Source organism: Rattus norvegicus, chromosome 2 (genome assembly GCF_021556685.1).
Source record: "Rattus norvegicus strain SHRSP/BbbUtx chromosome 2, alternate assembly SHRSP_T2T, whole genome shotgun sequence".
In the NCBI taxonomy this organism is placed as follows: domain Eukaryota; kingdom Metazoa; phylum Chordata; class Mammalia; order Rodentia; family Muridae; genus Rattus; species Rattus norvegicus.
Genome location: NC_141535.1, coordinates 102,628,317 through 102,650,904, shown reverse-complemented (window position 1 = coordinate 102,650,904; position 22,588 = coordinate 102,628,317). Strand labels below are relative to the sequence as shown.

General features: G+C 39.8%; 1 long non-coding RNA gene across 1 annotated transcript in view; it reads left to right on the top strand.

Moving 5' to 3' along the window:
• Window positions 1-14,646: 14,646 nt before the first annotated feature.
• Window positions 14,647-22,588, top strand: part of LOC147996186 (uncharacterized) — an 85,026-nt gene continuing 77,084 nt past the window's right edge. Inside the window, exons 1-2 of the long non-coding RNA XR_015671379.1 lie at window positions 14,647-14,691; window positions 15,201-15,467. This is a non-coding gene — a long non-coding RNA (uncharacterized LOC147996186). The remainder of the gene's footprint in view (window positions 14,692-15,200; window positions 15,468-22,588) is intronic.

The following is a 22,588-nucleotide window of genomic DNA, read 5'->3' as shown; positions in this document are numbered from 1 at the left end:
ATCAACAAAAACAGGATCTAATTCTTTGAGAAAATCAACAAGATAGATGCTTAGCGAGAGTAACCAGAGGCCACAGAGACAGTATTCAAAAATAACAAAATCAGAAGTGAAAAGGAAGACATAACAACAGAAACTGAGGAAATTAAAAAATCATCATATCCTACTACAAAAGCCTATATTCAACAAAACTGGAAAATCTGGATGAAATGGACAATTTTCTAGACAGATACCAGGTACCAAAGTTAAATCTGAATCAGATAAATGATCTAAACAGGCCCATAATTTGTAAGGAAATGGAAGCAGTTATTAAAAATCTCCCAACCAAAAAAAGCTGAGAACTAGATGGGTTTAGTGCAGAATTCTATCAGACTCTCAGAGAAGACCTAGTACCAATACTCTCCAAACTATTCCACAAAATAAAAACAGAAGGAGCACTACCCAATTCCTTCGATGATGCCACAATTCTGCGTATACCTAAACCACACAGAGACCCAACAAAGAAAGAGAACTTTAGACAATTTCCCTTATGAATATTGATATAAAAATATTTAATAAAATTCTTGCAAATCGAATCCAAGAACACATCAAAATGATCATACATCATGATCAAGTAGGTTTCATCCCAGGGATGCAGGGATGGTTCAATATATAGAAATTCATCAACATAATCCACTAACTCAAAGAAAAAAACACATGATTATCTCATTAGATGCTGAGAAAGCATTTGACAATATTCAATAGCCTTCATGTTAAAAGTCTTTGAAAAATCAGGAATTCAAGGCCCATACCTAAATATAGTAAAAGCAATATACAGCATATCACTAGCCAACATCAAACTAAATGGAGAGAAATCCCACTAAAATCAGGGACTAGGCAAGGCTGCCCACCTTTTCCCTACCTATTCAATATACTATTCATAGTTTTAGCCAGAGCAATCAGACAACAAAAGGAGGACAAAGGAATACATATTAGAAAGGAAGAAGTCAAGATATTACTATTTGCAGATGATATGATAGTATACTTAATTGGCCCCAAAAGTTCCACCAGAGGACTCCTAAACCTTATAAACAACTTCAGCTAAGTGTCTGGATATAAAATTAACTCAAACAAATCAGTAACTTTATTCTACTCAAAGGTTAAACAGTCTGAGAAAGAAATTAGCAAAATGACATCCTTCACAATAGTCATAAATAATACCTTGGGGTGACTCTAACCAAGAAAGTATGACAAGTATCTGTATGACAAGAACTTCAAGACTCTGAAGAAAGAGATTGAAGATCTCAGAAGATGGAAAGATGTCCCATGCTCATGGATTGGCAGGATTAATAATGCAAAAATGGCCATTTTGCCAAAATCTATCTACAGATTCAATTCAATCCTCATCAAAATTCCAACTCAATTCTTCATAGAATTAGAAAAAACAATTTGCAAATTCATTTGGAATAACAAAAACCCAGGATAGTGAAAACTATACTCAACAATAAAAGAACTTCTGGGGGAATCACCATAACTGACCTCAAGCTGTATTATAGAAAAATAGTGATAAAATCTGTATGGTATTGGTACAGAGACAGGCATGTATATCAATGGAGTAGAATAGAAGATCCAGAAATGAACCCACACACCTATGGTCACTTGATCTTTGAAAAAGGAGCTAAAACAATCCAGTGGAAAAAAAGATAGAATTTTCAACAAATGATGCTGGTTCAACTGGAGGTCAGCATGTAGAAGAATGCAAATTGATCCATTCTTATTGCCTTGTACAAAGCTCAAGTCCAAGTATATCAAGTACCTCCACATAAAACCAGATACACTCAAACTAATAGAAGAATAAGTGGGGAAGAGTCTTGATCACATGGGCACTGGGGAAAATTTCTTGAACAGAACACCAATGAACTATGCCCTAAGATCAAGAATTGACAAATGGGACTTCATAAGCAAAGCTTCTGTAAGGCAAAGGACACTGTCATTAGGACAAAACTGTAAGCAACACATTGGGAAAAGATCTTTACCAATCCTACATTCTATAGAGAGCTAATATCCAATGTATACAAAGAACTCAAGAATTAGACTCCAGAGAATCAAATACCACTATTAAAAGTGGAGTACCAAGATAAACCTAGAATTCTCAGCTGAGGAATATCAAATGGCTGAGAAGTACTTAAAGAAATGTTAAAAATCCTTAGTCATCAGGGAAATGCAAATCAAAACAACCCTGAGATTCTACCTCACACCAGTCAGAATGGCTAAGATCAAAATCTCAGGTGACAGCAGATGCTGGCGAGGATGTGGGGAAAGAGTAACACTCCTCCATTGTTGGTGGGATTGCAACCTGGTACAATCACTCTGGAAATCAGTCTGGAGGTTCCTCAGAAAATCATACATAGTAGTACCTGAGGACCCAGTTATACCACTCCTGGGCATATGCCCAAAAGATGTTCCAACATATAACAAGGACACATGTTCCAGTATGTTCTTATCAGCCTTATTTATTATTACCAAAGTTTGAAAGAACCCAGATGTCCAACAGAGGAATGGATGCAGAAAATGTGGTACATTTACACAATGGAGTATTACTCGGCTATTAAAACGACTTCATGAAATTCATAGGCAAGTGGATGTAACTAGAAAATGTCATTCTGAGTGAGATAACCCAATCAGAAACACACACACACACACACACACACACACACACACACACACACACACACAGCATGCATTCACTGATAAGTGGATATTAGTCCAAAAGCTCAGATTACCCAAGATACAATCTACAGACCACATGAAGCTCAAGAAGGACAACCAAAGTGTGGTTGTTTCAGTCACTCTTAGAAGGGGAACAAAAATATTCATAGGAGGAGATATGGAGACAAATTTTGGAGCAGAGACTGAAGGAATGGCCATTCAGAGCCTGCCCCACCTGTGGATCCAGCCCATATACATACAGTCACCAAACCCAGACAATATTGATGGTACCATGAAGTGCATGCTGACAGGAGCCTGATATAGCTGTCTCCTGAGAGGCTCTGTCAGAGCCTGACAAATACAGAGGCAGACTCTAGCAGAGAACCATTGAACTGAGAACGGGGTCCCCAATATGGGGGGAGGATGGGGAGGGGAAGCCCATATAGAAGGGGAGGGAAAGGAGTTAGGGGGATGTTGGCCCAGAAACCAGAAAGGGGAATAATAATCGAAATGTAAATAAGAAATACTCAAGTTAATAAAGATTTAAAAAAAAAAGCATTGAAGAAGCTGAAGGCGTGTGCAACCTCATAAGAACTATTTCAACCAACGAGAGCCCCCCAGGGACTAATCCATCACCCAAGTGTTCACATGGACAGACTCATGCCTCCAGCTGCTTATGTAGCAGAGGATGGCCTTGTTGGGCACCAATGGGAGGAGAAGACCTTCGTCCTGCCAAGGCTTGACTCCCATTGTTGGGGAATGTTAGGTCATGGAGGTGGGAAGTGGTGGGTGGATGGGTGGGTGGATGGATGGGAGAGGGAATGGGATTGGGCTTTTATGGACAGGAAACTGCAAAAGAGGAGCATGCGTGAAATGTAAATCAAAACATATCCAATAAAAATTTCCTCACGTATTTCGTTTATATGTGTTTGTACCTGAGCATATATGTGTTTTCCAAATGTATGTCGTGCCTGTGGAGGTCAGAATAGGGCATCAGATTCTCCAGGAACCAGAACTACAGCATCTGTGATCCCTGATGAGGATGCTGGTCCCCTGGAAGAGAAGCAAAGACCCAACCTCTGAGCCATCTCTCTAGCCTATGATACATGTCTGTAAACGGACAAGAATATCTGTGTGCAAATCAAAATATTAGATCGGTTCCTTTTATATACATACCCATCATCCATCCATTATTCACTGATCAGTTACATACCTCTGTTATGTGTTATGTGTACTGTGTTGAATAACAGAATTACAAAGATATCAATTCACAGTGGAAATGTCTACTTGAGTATTAAGCTATCCACAGTTGTGACTCTGATCTTAGTAAATGGCAGAGCAAGCTGGGAGATATGTTCACAGGAAGCCCTTTTATCTATTCTTGACTAAAGAAAGGTAATTTTTTGTTGATAAATATATTCATTTATTCATCTGCCAATACATTATTCATTGTTATCTTCTGCATCCGTACTCAATGTTGGGACACAGCTATACAGAAATACAAAGTGTGGATCCCATACATATAGCAAAACTAGTCATGTGCTTTTCTGTATTTCCCCATCATGTTCTGCTTTTACAGCACATGGCATGGTCCCTCCCATGCATGAGGTGCTCAGTAAATATAGAATATAGCATGACACTGTGGTGCTATATGCAGTGAGAAATCTCACCGATATATAGACCAGGAATGCCACTGCAATTATGCTTCCATGAGACTTAAAATTTATTATTAGAAGTGAACATTCATCACATATGGATTCACAGTTATAAACAAATAATAATTTGAAGGACCAAAGCCAGGAGTATGTGAACAGATAAAAGAGGGTTTGATAGGAAATTGATATGTATCCTTAAAGGCTCCTGTGATAAAGTCTTAATTCTTCAGCTCATCATACAATTGGAGAGTAATAGACACTTGATCTTCCTAATTTGGCAATCCCTTAATACAGTTTTCATGTTGTGGTGTTCCTATCCATGAAATTATTTTGTTGCTACTTCATAACTGTAATTTGCTACTACTATAAATAATAAGTAAATAAATGATATGCAAGATATATGTCTTTCCAATGGTAAAGATGAAAACTTGTTCTTGCATTCAAAAAGCTGAGAATTGGAAGTGATTAATAGCCTTGTAATCAGTGTTATCTGTTGGGCCAGGCCATATCATGCTTTTACAACCTGGTCAGGAGTTGGCTAATAATCTAAACACCCCTTATAACTGGAGGCTCCCCTAAGCTCCCACAACCAGGACCAGAGGTGGATAATAGCCTAAATGATCTCAACACCATCTGTATGACTGAGACCAAGCCAGACCCTCAGGCCCTTAAGCTAGTACAGGCAGCATGTCTCTAGAACCCATCTTCTTGGAAGACCCTGAGTTGAGTTTCCATGTAATTACACTTCCTAGTATAATGAAAATTGTATTACACCAGGAGACTTTTTTTTCCAAATTATACTGGGCTTAAATATATTGGAAATTAACCTCCTGTTACCAGACTCCAGGTTAAAGAAGTCCATCTGCATTGGGTTGTTCCTCTTACTTCTTGGCTGAAGTTTACTTCACTCCTCACTGGTATATTAGATGCAAGTGATGTCACTATTGTTTATGTTTTAAAAAGTTATGCTGTAGGAGACCTGACCACCTGGTCAGGTGGGCACTCCGGAGGCTGCAGAGCAGAAGAGACCACCAACACTGCCCACCCCTGCCCACATTCCTGGCCCAAGAGGAAACTGTATAAGGCCTCTGGGCTCCTGTGGGGGAGGGCCCAGGAGCAGCAGGACACCTGCCTGAGACACCGCCGGAACCTGAAGGAAACAGACCGGATAAACAGTTCTCTGCACCCAAATCCCGTGGGAGGGAGAGCTAAACCTTCAGAGAGGCAGACAAGCCTGGGAAACCAGAAGAGACTGCTCTCTGTACATACATCTCAGACGCCAGAGAAAAACACCAAAGGCCATCTGGAACCCTGGTGCACTGAAGCTCCCGGAAGGGGCGGCACAGGTCTTCCTGGTTGCTGCCGCTGCAGAGAGCCCGTGGGCAGCACCCCGCGAGCAAACTTGAGCCTTGGGACCACAGGTAAGACCAACTTGTCTGTTGCAAGAAGGCTGCCTGGTGAAATCGGGACACACAGAGGCAGAATTCCTCTAGAACCGGGCACATCCTGTGTTTACCGGAAGTCCCACACTCGCGGATCCCGGCCTGCAGCAGCTCTCTGCTCCCAGACCCCGTGGGAAAGAGACCTCTCCGCCTGGTCAGGTGGGCACTCCTGAGGCTGCATAAGCTCCCGGAAGGGGCGGCACAGGTCTTCCTGGTTGCTGCCGCCAGAAAGAGCCCATGGGCAGCACCCCGCGAGCGAACTTGAGCCTCGGGACCACAGGTAAGACCAACTTTTCTGCTGCAAGAAAGCTGCCTGGTGAACTCAAGACACAGGCGCACAGGAACAGCTGAAGACCTGTAGAGAGGAAAAACTACACGCCCGAAAGCAGAACACTCTGTCCCCATAACTGACTGAAAGAGAGGAAAACAGGTCTACAGCACTCCTGACACACAGGCTTATAGAACAGTCTAGCCACTGTCAGAAATAGCAGAACAAAGTAACACTAGAGATAATCTGATGGCGAGAGGCAAGCGCAGGAACACAAGCAACAGAAACCAAGACTACATGGCATCATCGGAGCCCAATTCTCCCACCGAAACAAACATGGAATATCCAAACACACCAGAAAAGCAAGATCTAGTTTCAAAATCATATTTGATCATGATGCTGGAGGACTTCAAGAAAGACGTGAAGAACTCCCTTAGGGAAACACAGGAAAACATTAATACACATGTAGAAGCCTACAGAGAGGAATCGCAAAAATCCCTGAAAGAATCGCAGAAATCCCTGAAAGAATTCCAGGAAAACACAATCAAACAGTTGAAGGAATTAAAAATGGAAATAGAAGCAATCAAGAAAGAACACATGGAAACAACCCTGGATATAGAAAACCAAAAGAAGAGACAAGGAGCTGTAGATATGAGCTTCACCAACAGAATACAAGAGATGGAAGAGAGAATCTCAGGAGTAGAAGATTCCATAGAAATCATTGACTCAACTGTGAAAGATATTGTAAAGCAGAAAAAGCTACTGGTCCAAAACATACAGGAAATCCAGGACTCAATGAGAAGATCAAACCTAAGGATAATAGGTATAGAAGAGAGTGAAGACTCCCAGCTCAAAGGACCAGTAAATATCTTCAACAAAATCATAGAAGAAAACTTCCCTAACCTAAGAAAAGAGATACCCATAGACATACAAGAAGCCTACAGAACTCCAAATAGATTAGACCAGAAAAGAAACACCTCCCGTCACATAATAGTCAAAACACCAAACGCACAAAATAAAGAAAGAATATTAAAAGCAGTAAGGGAAAAAGGTCAAGTAACATATAAAGGCAGACCTATCAGAATCACACCAGATTTCTCGCCAGAAACTATGAAGGCCAGAAGATCCTGGACTGATGTCATACAGACCCTAAGAGAACACAAATGCCAGCCCAGGTTACTGTATCCTGCAAAACTCTCAATTAACATAGATGGAGAAACCAAGATATTCCATGACAAAACCAAATTTACACAATATCTTTCTACAAATCCAGCACTACAAAGGATAATAAATGGTAAAGCCCAACATAAGAAGGCAAGCTATACCCTAGAAGAAGCAAGAAACTAATCGTCTTGGCAACAAAACAAAGAGGATGAAAGCACACAAACATAACCTCACATCCAAATATGAATATAATGGGAAGCAATAATCACTATTCCTTAATATCTCTCAACATCAATGGCCTCAACTCCCCAATAAAAAGACATACATTAACAAACTGGATACGCAACGAGGACCCTGCATTCTGCTGCCTACAGGAAACACACCTCAGAGACAAAGACAGACACTCCCTCAGAGTGAAAGGCTGGAAAACAACTTTCCAAGCAAATGGTCAGAAGAAGCAAGCTGGAGTAGCCATTCTAATATCAAATAAAATCAATTTTTAACTAAAAGTCATCAAAAAAGATAAGGAAGGACACTTCATATTCATCAAAGGAAAAATCCACCAAGATGAACTCTCAATCCTAAATATCTATGCCCCAAATACAAGGGCACCTACATATGTAAAAAAAACCTTACTAAAGCTCAAAACACACATTGCACCTCACACAATAATAGTGGGAGATTTCAACACCCCACTCTCATCAATGGACAGATCATGGAAACAGAAATTAAACAGAGATGTAGACAGACTAAGAGAAGTCATGAGCCAAATGGACTTGACGGATATTTATAGAACATTCTATCCTAAAGCAAAAGCATATACCTTCTTCTCAGCTCCTCATGGTACTTTCTCCAAAATTGACCATATAATTGGTCAAAAAACAGGCCTTAACAGGTACAGAAAGATAGAAATAATCCCATGCGTGCTATCGGACCACCACGGCCTAAAACTGGTCTTCAATAAAAATAAGGGAAGAATGCCCACATATACGTGGAAATTGAACAATGCTCTACTCAATGATAACCTGGTCAAGGAAGAAATAAAGAAAGAAATTAGAAACTTTTTAGAATTTAATGAAAATGAAGGTACAACATACCCAAACTTATGGGACACAATGAAAGCTGTGCTAAGAGGAAAACTCATAGCGCTGAGTGCCTGCAGAAAGAAACAGGAAAGAGCATATGTCAGCAGCTTGACAGCACACCTAAAAGCTCTAGAACAAAAAGAAGCAAATACACCCAGGAGGAGTAGAAGGCAGGAAATAATCAAACTCAGAGCTGAAATCAACCAAGTAGAAACAAAAAGGACCATAGAAAGAATCAACAGAACCAAAAGTTGGTTCTTTGAGAAAATCAACAAGATAGATAAACCCTTAGCCAGGCTAATGAAAGGACACAGAGAGTGTGTGTCCAAATTAACAAAATCAGAAACGAAAAGGGAGACATAACTACAGATTCAGAGGAAATTCAAAAAATCATCAGATCTTACTATAAAAGCCTATATTCAACAAAACTTGAAAATCTTCAGGAAATGGACAATTTCCTAGACAGATACCAGGTATCGAAGTTAAATCAGGAACAGATAAACCAGTTAAACAACCCCATAACTCCTAAGGAAATAGAAGCAGTCATTAAAGGTCTCCCAACCAAAAAGAGCCCGGGTCCAGACGGGTTTAGTGCAGAATTCTATCAAACCTTCATAGAAGACCTCATTCCAATATTATCCAAATTATTCCACAAAATTGAAACAGATGGATCACTACCGAATACCTTCTACGAAGCCACAATTACTCTTATACATAAACCACACAAAGACACAACTAAGAAAGAGAACTTCAGACCAATTTCCCTTATGAATATCGACGCAAAAATACTCAATAAAATTCTGGCAAACCGAATCCAAGATCACATCAAAACAATCATCCACCATGACCAAGTAGGCTTCATCCCAGGCATGCAGGGATGGTTTAATATACGGAAAACCATCAACGTGATCCATTATATAAACAAACTGAAAGAACAGAACCACATGATCATTTCATTAGATGCTGAGAAAGCATTTGACAAAATTCAACACCCCTTCATGATAAAAGTCCTGGAAAGAATAGGAATTAAGGCCCATACCTGAACATAGTAAAAGCCATATACAGCAAACCAGTTGCTAACATTAAACTAAATGGAGAGAAACTTGAAGCAATCCCACTAAAATCAGGGACTAGACAAGGCTGCCCACTCTCTCCCTACTTATTCAATATAGTTCTTGAAGTTCTAGCCAGAGCAATCAGACAACAAAAGGAGATCAAGGGGATACAGATCGGAAAAGAAGAGGTCAAAATATCACTATTTGCAGATGATATGATAGTATATTTAAGTGATCCCAAAAGTTCCACCAGAGAACTACTAAAGCTGATAAACAACTTCAGCAAAGTGGCTGGGTATAAAATTAACTCAAATAAATCAGTTGCCTTCCTCTATACAAAAGAGAAACAAGCCGAGAAAGAAATTAGGGAAACGACACCCTTCATAATAGACCCAAATAATATAAAGTACCTCGGTGTGACTTTAACAAAGCAAGTAAAAGATCTGTACAATGAGAACTTCAAGACACTGAGGAAAGAAATTGAAGAAGACCTCAGAAGATAGAAAGATCTCCTATGCTCATGGATTGGCAGGATTAATATAGTAAAAATGGCCATTTTACCAAAAGCAATCTACAGATTCAATGCAATCCCCATCAAAATACCAATCCAATTCTTCAAAGAGTTAGACAGAACAATTTGCAAATTCATCTGGAATAACAAAAAACCCAGGATAGCTAAAGCTATCCTCAACAATAAAAGGACTTCAGGGGGAATCACTATCCCTGAACTCAAGCAGTATTACAGAGCAATAGTGATAAAAACTGCATGGTATTGGTACAGAGACAGACAGATAGACCAATGGAATAGAATTGAAGACCCAGAAATGAACCCACACACCTATGGTCACTTGATTTTTGACAAAGGAGCCAAAACCATCCAATGGAAAAAAGATAGCATTTTCAGCATATGATGCTGGTTCATCTGGAGGGCAACATGTAGAAGAATGCAGATCGATCCATGCTTATCACCCTGTACAAAGCTTAAGTCCAAGTGGATCAAGGACCTCCACATCAAACCAGACACACTCAAACTAATAGAAGAAAAACTAGGGAAGCATGTGGAACACATGGGCACTGGAAAAAATTTCCTGAACAAAACACCAATGGATTACGCTCTAAGATCAAGAATCAACAAATGGGATCTCATAAAACTGCAAAGCTTATGTAAGGCAAATGACACTGTGGTTAGGACAAAACGGCAACCAACAGATTGGGAAAAGATCTTTACCAATCCTACAACAGATAGAGGCCTTATATCCAAAATATACAAAGAACTCAAGAAGTTAGACCGCAGGGAAACAAATAACCCTATTAAAAAATGGGGTTCAGAGCTAAACAAACAATTCACAGCTGAGGAATGCCGATTGGCTGAGAAACACCTAAAGAAACGTTCAACATCTTTAGTCATAAGGGAAATGCAAATCAAAACAACCCTGAGATTTCACCTCACACCAGTGAGAATGGCTAAGATCAAAAACTCAGGTGACAGCAGATGCTGGCGAGGATGCAGAGAAAGAGGAACACTCCTCCATTGTTGGTGGGATTGCATACTGGTACAACCATTCTGGAAATCAGTCTGGAGGATCCTCAGAAAATTGGACATTGAACTGCCTGAGGATCCAGCTATACCTCTCTTGGGCATATACCCAAAAGATGCCTCAACATATAAAAGAGACACGTGCTCCACTATGTTCATTGCAGCCTTATTTATAATAGCCAGAAACTGGAAAGAACCCAGATGCCCTTCAACAGAGGAACGGATACAGAAAATGTGTTACATCTACACAATGGAATATTACTCAGCTATCAAAAACAACGAGTTTATGAAATTCGTAGGCAAATGGTTGGAACTGGAAAATATCATCCTGAGTGAGCTAACCCAATCACAGAAAGACATACATGATGTGCACTCATTGATAAGTGGCTATTAGCCCAAATGCTTGAATTACCCTAGATGCCTAGAACAAATGAAACTCAAGACGGATGATCAAAATGTGAATGCTTCACTCCTTCTTTAAATGAGGAAAAAGAATACCCTTGGCAGGGAAGGGAGAGGCAAAGATTAAAACAGAGACTGAAGGAACACCCATTCAGAGCCTGCCCCACATGTGGCCCATACATATACAGCCACCCAATTAGACAAGATGGATGAAGCAAAGAAGTGCAGACTGACAGGAGCCGGATGTAGATCGCTCCTGAGAGACACAGCCAGAATACAGCAAATACAGAGGCGAATGCCAGCAGCAAACCACTGAACTGAGAATAGGACCCCCATTGAAGGAATCAGAGAAAGACCTGGAAGAGCTTGAAGGGGCTCAAGACCCCATATGTACAACAATGCCAAGCAACCAGAGCTTCCAGGGACTAAGCCACTACCTAAAGACTATACATGGACTCACCCTGGACTCTGACCCCATAGGTAGCAATGAATATCCTAGTAAGAGCACCAGTGGAAGGGGAAGCCCTGGGTCCTGCTAAGACTGAACCCCCAGTGAACTAGACTATGGGGGGGAGGGCGGCAATGGGGGGAGGGTTGGGAGGGGAACACCCATAAGGAAGGGGAAGGGGGAGGGGGATGTTTGCCCGGAAACCGGGAAAGGGAATAACACTCGAAATGTATATAAGAAATACTCAAGTTAATAAAAAAATGTTATGCTGTAGTTAGTATTTATTATCCTTGTCTGAAGATGTAGTAAATATCATTTAGCCTTGAGCTCTAACCACAGTGAGCTTTGTACTGTTCATCCCTTGGCTCCCAGTTTTACTTTCTGTGATCTCCTCTACCCACAGACAATTGTACCCTGAAAGTATTGAATGGAAATTTATATAAACAAGCTATTCATATATTTTAAATAGCTTTTATTATCGCAAATTATTATAGTCATTTTATTTCATCCCTAGCCATTGTTTCTCATCTTTTACTAATGTATAAAGTAAATTTTATCATGATAAGTATATACAGGGGTTAGTACCATCTGTGATCTCAGGCATACACTATGGGTCTTGAAATATATCATTTTTGGTTAATAGGAGTACAGCACCTGGGCTTAGAATTTGAATTTGTGGGCGGACTTTTTGGAGGGCTTCAGTTTACACAGAGACTTCTGTGACTCACCTTGCGCTCTCCCCTGCGTGTTTGGCATGCATTCTAACCTTGTCTCTGCATTTTTTCTTTGTGAGGAAGAAACAATGGATAAAAGAAACACTTTTATTTCTCTTTTTAAAATTCAAATTTTCATTCTCCCTACCTCCACTGGCTTTTATTACTGGGCAAAAAAAATTATATTATCAAACCTTTTTTCTGCTTCTTATAACTTTGTTGGGTACCTGGTAGGTGTTTAGTAAATATCAGGCAATCCAATAACGATAAAATTTTAGTGTAGCAACCAATCTTACTGTAGTTATTGGAAAAACACTTTGTGAGTTTGATGGGATCTTTCAGGAACTAGAGAACAATATTAGACTGATGATAAATGTGTAAATATTATGCATATTTAACACTTAATACTGAATGTTTCCATACAGCTGAATTATATGTAAAATTTTGACATGTTTTTATCTGTTTCTCTTAGTTTTTCTACACTTCAAAAATATTTTGTTTGTTTGTTTGAAACTAAACCCAGTGGATTAAGCCATCTGCCTACTATTTTCAAAATGAGATAATTATTTTCTCCCAAATGAATGAATGAAATTTATTTGAATAAAAACTCTTAGAGGGCAAGAATTAATATTTTCATGTCACTTAATATTCTACAAGGGAAAAATGCAAAGTCCCATAATTATGAGTCACCAACATCCTAAGGAAGCTCTTCATACTAGTCTGAAAATGGTTCCTTGTTTGTGTTTATCAGCATCTATATTTAGCAACCATAAAGTTTCATGAGACAGTTCTCCATTTTCCAGATTGCCTAAATATTATCTACATTTAACAGCACCAATTTAAAATTGGAACAAAAGAATCCAAACATCTTTAAAACAGTTTTAAAATAGGTAGATATCTTTCTCCAGACAGTGTCCCCAGTGTCTGGATGCCACACTGTTTCGGACAGGTAGATCGCTCTCAGACTATCTCTGCCTCCTACACACACGCACACCCCGAACCCCCCTGCGTGCCCCCTCTCCCTCTCGGTCTGGATGCCACACTTGTTTCTGTCAGGGAGTTAGCTTTCAGACAATGCTCTGCCCCCCTCCACACCTTCTCCCTGAGTCTGGATGCTACATTTGTTTCGAGCAGCTTTTCATTCCTTTACGTATTTTCTCACAAGACTTTTCAGCCAAACAAGGAGCTGCTGATAATGTATGGTGGTTGCTTATAGTCATTCTAAGTTCTATGCACAGAAAGCGGCTTTTGGAGAGACAAAATAGCCATAGCTGTGAGCACAGGTTATCCTTCTTAATAATCTCTGGTGCTAACTGTGCCTTAGATGTTTGGTATAGTTGGGTGGAGGATTTGTTTGCTATTGCAGACAATGGCTGGAGAGAGCCGCTTCTATTTTGGGAACATATATTATGTGTCCAGCCTTTAATGCAGTGACTCACTTAATACACAGAGTAGCTCTGAAATGTGTCTCAAGGCCACACAGATGCTGTAGTGGGAAGGGACTTGCACTCTCTGGCCTCCCTTCCCCATTCTGTCAATTTTCATAGAGAAATTTGGCTTTAATGCCACGAGAATTCAGAGACATAGAAGATTAGTTTCTCACGAGAAGGTTATAGTAGGTATGTTGGCCAAACTTACTGTGACAGAGTACTGTGTCTCAGCTGATAGTTTCAGCTGATGGTTGCTTAGTCTATGCAACTGGTAGAACACTGAGGCAGCAGGGAAATATGCAGCCAGTGGAGGTTGCAATCCTGTTGCTAAGGATATGTCTCCACTGACCTACTTTTTCCAGGTAGGCCCTGCCTTATACCTTGTACCACAACAATGACAAGATAGTCCGAATCCTTCAAGGACTGAAAGCAAGGACTTCCCCCAAGTCAATCAAAAGCTCAATACACAGGCTGGGAAGACATTTCATATTCCAATCATGAGTAGGTTCACTCTAAGGCAGAATTTTTGTCTATTGTGGTTTGCCCTGAAGTTATCTGTATTTTGATGCTAATTTCATTGCCCCAAGGACAGCTGCCTAGTCCCTACTCAGGAATCAGGTGACTTCAACAGAACCTTCTCCCCATTGAATTTGTAAAGTACAGGTGAGGGGCAGGTACAGGATAGAAGGAGGCCTGTCATTGGAGGAGAAGGAAGGATGGGCGGGAGAGAGTTTGAAGGAAGAGGAGGAGACTAGACAGGAAGGAGAGGAGAGAAGGAGAATACGAGGAAGGATGATGGAGGCTGAGGTAAAGATCTCGCTCTGTGTATTTACAGGTTATTATTAATGTTCTCAAGGGATGGATGGTACCGGGCTTTGTATGTTTAAGTGGGCAATTATATCTTACCAATTGGGTCAAAGGTTATTGTGTTGTATGTTTTTTTATGTGACAGTTTGAGTGTAGGAAAGTGTGCAGCAGCAAGAGACACTGGGCCTCCTCGGAGTTGGGATGCGGAGTTGGGATGTGTTTCTGCCAAGATATCTAGCAGATATCTTAGGGTACTGCGGTGCAGGACCTAGCGGAATAAAAGACACTATACTTTTTTTTATTTTTATTTTTTTACAACAACATTTGACCAGTTCTCAACATGGGACCACCCGTACTCTGGGACTGGGGAATCTGCCTTGACTTAGGGCAGGGATGGTTTAAGGCCATTTGTCATTATTAGCCCCTTTCTGGTACCTTCATCAACGATTGCTAGAGGAAGGCCAGGCATTTTTCATGTCCAAGCTCATCCCTTTTCTCTCTTTAATCAGACTGCACCACAGTTGTCTAACTTCCTTTGGCACTGAGCTCAACTGCACAGCGTTTGAGACTAAGGCGTAAGGAGGAATAACAAGGGCAGAGGCTCACCATTGGTGAGTCACTGGTGGCACCCTGCATTCCAAACTTTAAACAACCGAAGTTGAGAAGCCAGAGTGTTTCTGGCAAAATTTGTGTTAAGATATGCACACAGAGCTACACTGTGGTTAAGTTGCTCCAAATAAAGAGCCAACGTGTTAGCACTTCACTGAACAACAAAGGTGGGTCGATAATGTTTGTGATAGATACTTTAATGGAGTCATTTTAGTTCAATATGGATTGCATAAAGGGGAAACTATATGCTGCAGTCTTCATTATTATATTCATATATTAATTATATGTAATATATATTCTTTACAAATGGTATGTGTGTCTGTACCTGCCACAGCCCATGCAGAGAATTGTTAATCAACGACTCTTAAGAAATCAGCGTCTACCACTTACCAGAAAGTTCTGGTACTATTATTACATTGCATATCTTTGTGTCTTCTCACACACGCTTGCATACTTTAACGAGATATTGCTTCATTTTATGTGTTTTTGAATTTTACGGAAATACAACTATCTAGCTTATGCTTATCTTGAGTTTTATCTTCTCATGTAGCGCTGGGTTCTGGAGAGTAACCTTTGCTACTGCATGTCTCTCTCTGTGAATCGCTAGAGCACCAGATAGACGCCTCTGTAGGCACATATCTCGATTGATGTGTTTGGACCACATTTGACTGATATTTTCTTCTATCTTTTCCAGTAATTATGATCATAATTAGGTAGATACAGTAATTTTTCCAGCTACATAAACCTGAGAAAAATTTATCAGTTACCGACTGCTCATTTTTGATTTTATCAGCTAACTTTAAGAGTCCCATAGTAGTCACATTAATTAAAGACTCATTTCTCCATGTACTAAATATTGTCAGACTCCGAGCCTTTGCAGGGCTGGTGTGTAAGAAGAAGACATTTCCTGCGGCTTCAGCATGTGTTTCCTCAGAGTTGGAACACTTTTCAAGTGATTTTGGTTATTTATCTTGTTACAGTGATGGACTTCTTCAAGTGTTTTTGTCTCATTTTCTTTTGAATTGTCTCTTACTGGTTTTCAGGAGTTTTAAGGAACATTTCAGACACAAATCCCATCTTGCAGCAATCCTAAGGGATATGGACATTTCTAGGGTTTATGAGGCTGGTTCAGTATAATTTCAGCATGTGCTTTACTGTAAATGCCCCGAAAATTATTCTCTACCTCGAAATAATGAGATAATATTTTTATCCTCTGTTTTACTAAAAAGTTTTGGCTTTCTGCCTTTCACATTTAAATTTCTGATACACCTAAGATCTATCCCAATTTTTCCCATTTTTGTACGGTATAGACACTTATTTTTCTCTTCAGAATGGGCAACAGGTGTCTAGAATATGCTGCTCACGTGTTTACAGAGGTAGCTACAAACAGCACACACATGGCCTTATTTCCATGCTCTTCTCATAATCTATTTTGCTTATCCCTATCTGTCTCTGTATTACCACATAATTTATATAAATTATAATTTATATAATTTTATAATTAAAATTTTATAATTTTTATAAAGCAAGATAATTTATACTCAGCAAGATAAACCCCATTCATTTTTGGGGGAGGTTTCATTTTGTCCATTAATCTTTTATATAAAATTTGCAGCTGCATTATTAAATATCAGTTATAAACTTGCACACAGAACCATGTGATTTTGATTGGAATTGTCTTGAACCTATAAATCAATTTAAGCAAAAGAGGGAGATTAAACTAAACTTGTGTAATATGAAGGACTTTTTTCGTTTGTGAAGAGGGTATATGTTTATATGTCACTATTTAGATCCAGAATAAAGAAATTATACAAATAAACAAAAATATAGACAACCCAATTTAAAGTGGACAAATACATTGAATAAACACCTGTCCAAATAATATATAAATAGACATTAAGGATTGAAGAGGTAGGCGCTCTGTGTCCTTAGTCACTAGAGGTAGTTATTCCATACTCACTGAAACAGACAAAATAAAATAGAAAATAACAAGTGTTGACGAGGATCTAGAGAAATTGGACTTTAATGCTGACTGGAATATAAAATTTTGTTGCAATTTGGAAAATAGTGATATAGTTCTTCAAATATTAAGAAGACTTATCTTGTGACTTAGTGATTTCATCACCAGGCATGTATATACTCAGAACAGAAAACAAGTGATTGAATAAGGCTTATATTTGAATATTCATACCACATTTCTCATGGCAGAAAACAGAACAACTCAAATACTCAGTAATACATGAATACACAAATGCGACCGGTCTATCCAGCCATTGGAATATTATTTGCTTATTAAAATAAAATGCTGGCACATACTTTAACATATATCATAAATGAAACAAGAAAGAAGGCCACATATTGTAATAAATATATGTGTAATTGTATAAAGTGTTTGAAATAGGCATCCTTATCTGTAAAGATAAAATAGTGGTTGTTAGGGATGAGGGAGAGAAGAGAAGACATAGGGCTTCTTTATGAGAGAATGAAACTGTCTAAAATTAATGGTGGTATTCACACAACTTTGTAAATATGCTATAAGTCTTACATATTTTACATATTTTAATTTTAATTATTTAATGTATTTAATATGTATGTGAAAGTAAACAGACAGACAGACACCCACACCCACACCCACATCCACACACACCCCGAGAGAGAGAGAGAGAGAGAGAGAGAGAGAGAGAGAGAGAGAGAGAGAGAGAATGTGAAGTTGGGTGGGTAAGGAGGTAGGGGAAGGGGAAGAATTTGATCAAAATCTATTGTATGAAAAGTGTTTTAAAACATACAAACAAACAAATAACAAACAAACAGACAGTAAAAAAAAAGGGCAGAGCTCAAACCCAAAGGCCTGTCATTGCAGGCACGGCCTGTCACCTCCGTATTTTCTTCTTTCTAACAAGTCAGGAGGCTTCAGTTCTATGCTTGATACTTAGTTACCAGAATGCAGATGGCTATGCTACTGCTGCTACTTACACAATATCTTCTTAGATTTCACCATGTCTACTCATCCTCGGTGTTCTTACAACAGAATCCCCGCCTTTCTCAAATGTGAGGACTCAGTTTCTTGCCGTGTGCGGTCTCAGGTGCCATTTTTATATGAAATCTGCCCCGAGCCTGTGATTGTTCTGGAGATCTGGCTGTAAACACTTCTTACCCTTTCAAATAGAGAACTCAGCGGCTCTTCATGTTTTCGCAGAGTTGTGCAACTTTCACACTATCTGTGTGTAAGTTCACGTTGTTTTCTTTGGTGCTCCTGAATCTAAACGGGAGCATCTTGCAGCAGTTTTAGGAAATCCTAAATTGCTTCTCTTTCTCTGCACACACTCTGATTCTCTTTGTTTTTGCCAGCTGAGATGGGAACTAAAGTTGCCTCTTATTGTTCTCCTTCCATATTTTCTAACCTATTTTTCGTGTTTTTTTTACTTCCCTTTCTGTCTTAACCCTATTTCTTTTTCACTTTTCTTCCAGATACCTAGTCCTCCTCTTTTTGATTTTTTTTTTTGAAATTTCACAGATAGATACCGTGCACCTTAATCATGTTTGCCCATACATTCTCTTTCTCTAACTCCCCCTTCCATTTTTATGTCTGTTAAAAAGCTACCTACTGAATCCAATTTTGCTGTTCATGTGTGTATGGGTATGGGGCCATCCACTGGGCACGGAGCATGAGTCAGTAGGTCATCTGTTCAAGTCCAGCCAGGGGTCCCCTTATTGCATAGTTCAGGAACTGTTGTACCTTTCCTAGATCTCTGCTTCATTGTTATTTGAGGCTATCTTGCAGTTAAAGGCATTGTCTTGTATCACTGTCTTTAAACTACCTGTAACGCTCTAGTTTCTTTTGTTCTTCAAATTATCAACATGCTGCTCAGTCATTGTGTCTCTGCCTGACTATTGTCAGTAGGAAGGGTGCTTATTTCTGAGGAGTTGAGCTGGTGCTCCACGGATTCAACCTGAAATTCTCTGTTGAGCAGAATGTAGGGTGCTGAGGCCCATCTGAGGCAGACAAAAATTAGCATTCTGCTCATTTGCAGAAGCTCAGGGAAGTTTCAGGTTGCCTTTTTTTTTTCTTTCACTGCAGGTGCAGCTTAAGCGCTCAGAATTTAGATTCCCATGGCCCATTCATACTGCAAGAGCCCAGGCGTTCACAAGGGAGAGCATTCTAGCTTAAAAACCTCCCTTTCAAAGAGTACAGCATGACAGAACCCCTTTGCTTCTAGCTTTGCCCTGTGCAGTTATTTATTAGTCTAGGAATAACCTTTGCTGTAACATCTCCTCTGCTATAGGAGGAGGATGGGAGAGGAGTTTACATTTCAACCCAAAGCAAAAAGAGCAATGTTCAGTCTCAGCTGACAGACATTCCCGGCACCCTATTGTAACTTAAGCATGCTCATGGCAGCTTTTTACTGATTAAAAAAAAAATACTTGTTATAGAACACATACCATAGAATGAACCAAATGTACAAAGTGGGGCTTTCTGTTTAAATAAATAAAGCACCACTTGACATCTGGTGCAAATATCTCCGAAGCACTCTTTGTTCTCTTTTGCTACATCCACAAGTTTCTCGAGTTGAAAAACTGCCCTGTTAGGAAAGGAAGCACATGAAGAAACATGACTATTAGATTTCCTTTGCTGTGAGCGTCTGAGAAATCTTACATCTCGAGTCTGTAGTTATTATAGGGTTTGGCGTGTGGGTGGCTGAAAATATGGGACTTGGCCTTTTGGTGCCAAACTTTGATGCAGCTTCAGCTGTCTGTATACAAAAGACATGGCAGAGTGTACTGCTTTACTTTAATATTCGAATTGTTGGCCGTGCCAGTGGAATAGTGCGTATGTGGATGGTGCTGTTGATCTTGGAGCCTGCCAGTCTCAGAGAATCTTAATTGATGAAGATGCTGTTAGGAACAGAGTGAGCATGTGGGTGGGTGGGGGAGTGGCTCGGCTAGAGTTGCAAAGGAAGAGATGCTGCCCTGGGCCCTCCTGGATCCCCTTCTGGCCCCACACCCTATTCCCCACTTCTTTTATCTTCCTTAACTCAAATTAATGCCTTTGCTTTAGGAGTTCTCCAATGCCCAAGAAAATAGAAATTAAATGACAAGCTTTACTGTCATGTGGCCCATTCTTTGGTTGAAATTTCTTGACATTTTGTTAGGTTTGGAGGAATAAGAACAGGGAAGACGTCAGCTTTTGGACAGCTTCTGCTATAAACCTGATTGCATGCAAGCCTTAAACGTGAAATGAACGGAGCTGGTGAGACCTGGTGCTGGCTGAGTTCTGCTTTCCTTCCTTCACCTCTCACGTTGTTCTTTGAGATCCTTTCATTCTCTGCATCTCTGTAGTTAAATTGGGGAGTCATTTAGAATCTTACTTTGCTACTCACAGAGGCTTTGAAACCCATATTTTTTTTTAAGAGTTTTGTTGTTGTTGACTCTTGAAATTGATTTCTTGTGTTAGTGTACAGAATTATTTTGGCACTGTCATATGAGTTTCAAAGTGATATTAGTGATGACTTTCTGGGATAATTTCCAAGTGGCTCTTGTACATGTGACCTGGTCTATGATAGTGTGGGCTGTTTGTGTTAGACAGATCACTGTCTCACAGCCAACATGATTTCTGCATGTAGACTCCAGCCTAGAATGACCAGGTATTCTCTCAGTTCATGGCTGCACTCATGAGCCTCCTCCTCATACTCATCCTGGACTTGCTGCTGTGTGAGCACTGTCTGGAATGGATTTGATTCAGTCATGGTGAAGACGGAAGCTTTAATTCTTTGAGATAGTAACTTGATTTTATTACGGCCTACACACCTGACCTGTGATATCCATGGGGATTTGTTTCAAGATACCCAGGGTGCCAATTCCATGGATACTCACGACTCTTATAAAAAGAGATACAATATTTATATATCTCCTGTGGATTTAAAATAATTCCTAGATATTATATTGCCCAACATGTTATAAATGCCGTGGGAATAGCTATTAAACCGCTTTGTTCATAGACTAGTGACAAGAAGGGGAACCTGTACAAGTATGCTGTGGTTGTGGCCTTTTCTTTTGAAATATTTTCTATCTATGATTGTATGAACTCACAAATTTCAAAGCCATGGATATGGAGGGCTAACTATATAACAGTAAATCCCATGGTGCAGCCTATGGAGCCCTGGACCAGGCTGAGGGTTTGATAGACATACAACAGGCTCCTTTCTCCTAAGTTGCTTGTAGTTTACTGAGGATTTGTGAGGTAGCATGGAAAACAACAGTGGGCGTTTGGTTTAAAAGTTGTTTAGAACTTTTAATATTTGATAGCAGAAAAGACCAAGGGCACACAATCAGTGAGGAGTCCTTCCCAGCATAGGCTCTAGGAAGCTATAAAGTTGCATACACATAAGGCCAGGGAGGGGTAGCACAAGAGAAGTTTGGTATGAAGGGATCCAGGGCTGGGTGGGGAAAGTCTCAGAAAAGCAGTGTGTTAAGTCTGCAGTGCAGCCACAGAGAAGTGAGGAGTAGCCATCTCTGACAGGCTCAGAGCAGTGCTACCAATAGGTTTCAGAAACACATTTCCCTGCAGTACGGAGTCCAGAGGCTTTGCCATGCCAGTCTGAGTATATTCTACCACACATATCCTTCTTGTTGTGTAAAAAAAATGTAGTTCATAAATGCACAGATGACAATATACGGTATAAAATATTCCAGGGAGGAAATTAGAAGTATAATACAATAAAGAAAACCAATAATGGTATAATCATACATTATAGTATACATCCCATGAAATCTTTGCATTTGTTAGCATTCAGTTACAATGCTAGCAAGTTTAATTTCTATGAAATATGTATAACATGCAGTTGATCATTTTGATGTCAGAAGTGCAGAGAGGTGCATCACTCTTGCGGTGATGCACAGCCATCCCATCACCATCTATCTGCATAAGCCTTTCACCTGGCAAAGCAGACATTCAGTACCTGTTGACAACTGATGCCCCCTTTTCCCCTTCCCAGCTTCTGGCAGCCCCATTCTCCTTTCTTCTGTGACTCATGTGAGTAGGATTATACCATGTCTACCTTGTTTTTGTCTTCCTGGTTTCTCTTGGCATAAAGTCTTCAAAGTTCATCCATATTGTAGCATATATTAGAATGCCATTCTTTGTAAGGCTAATATTCCAGCATGGGTATGAACCAAATGTTCATTCAGCCACTGAGGGACACTTGGCCAGTTCTACCTTTTAGATATTGTTTTCACTGCAACAGTGGCTATTCAAATATCTGCTTTGAGTAAGCCCCCAGAAGTAAAATTA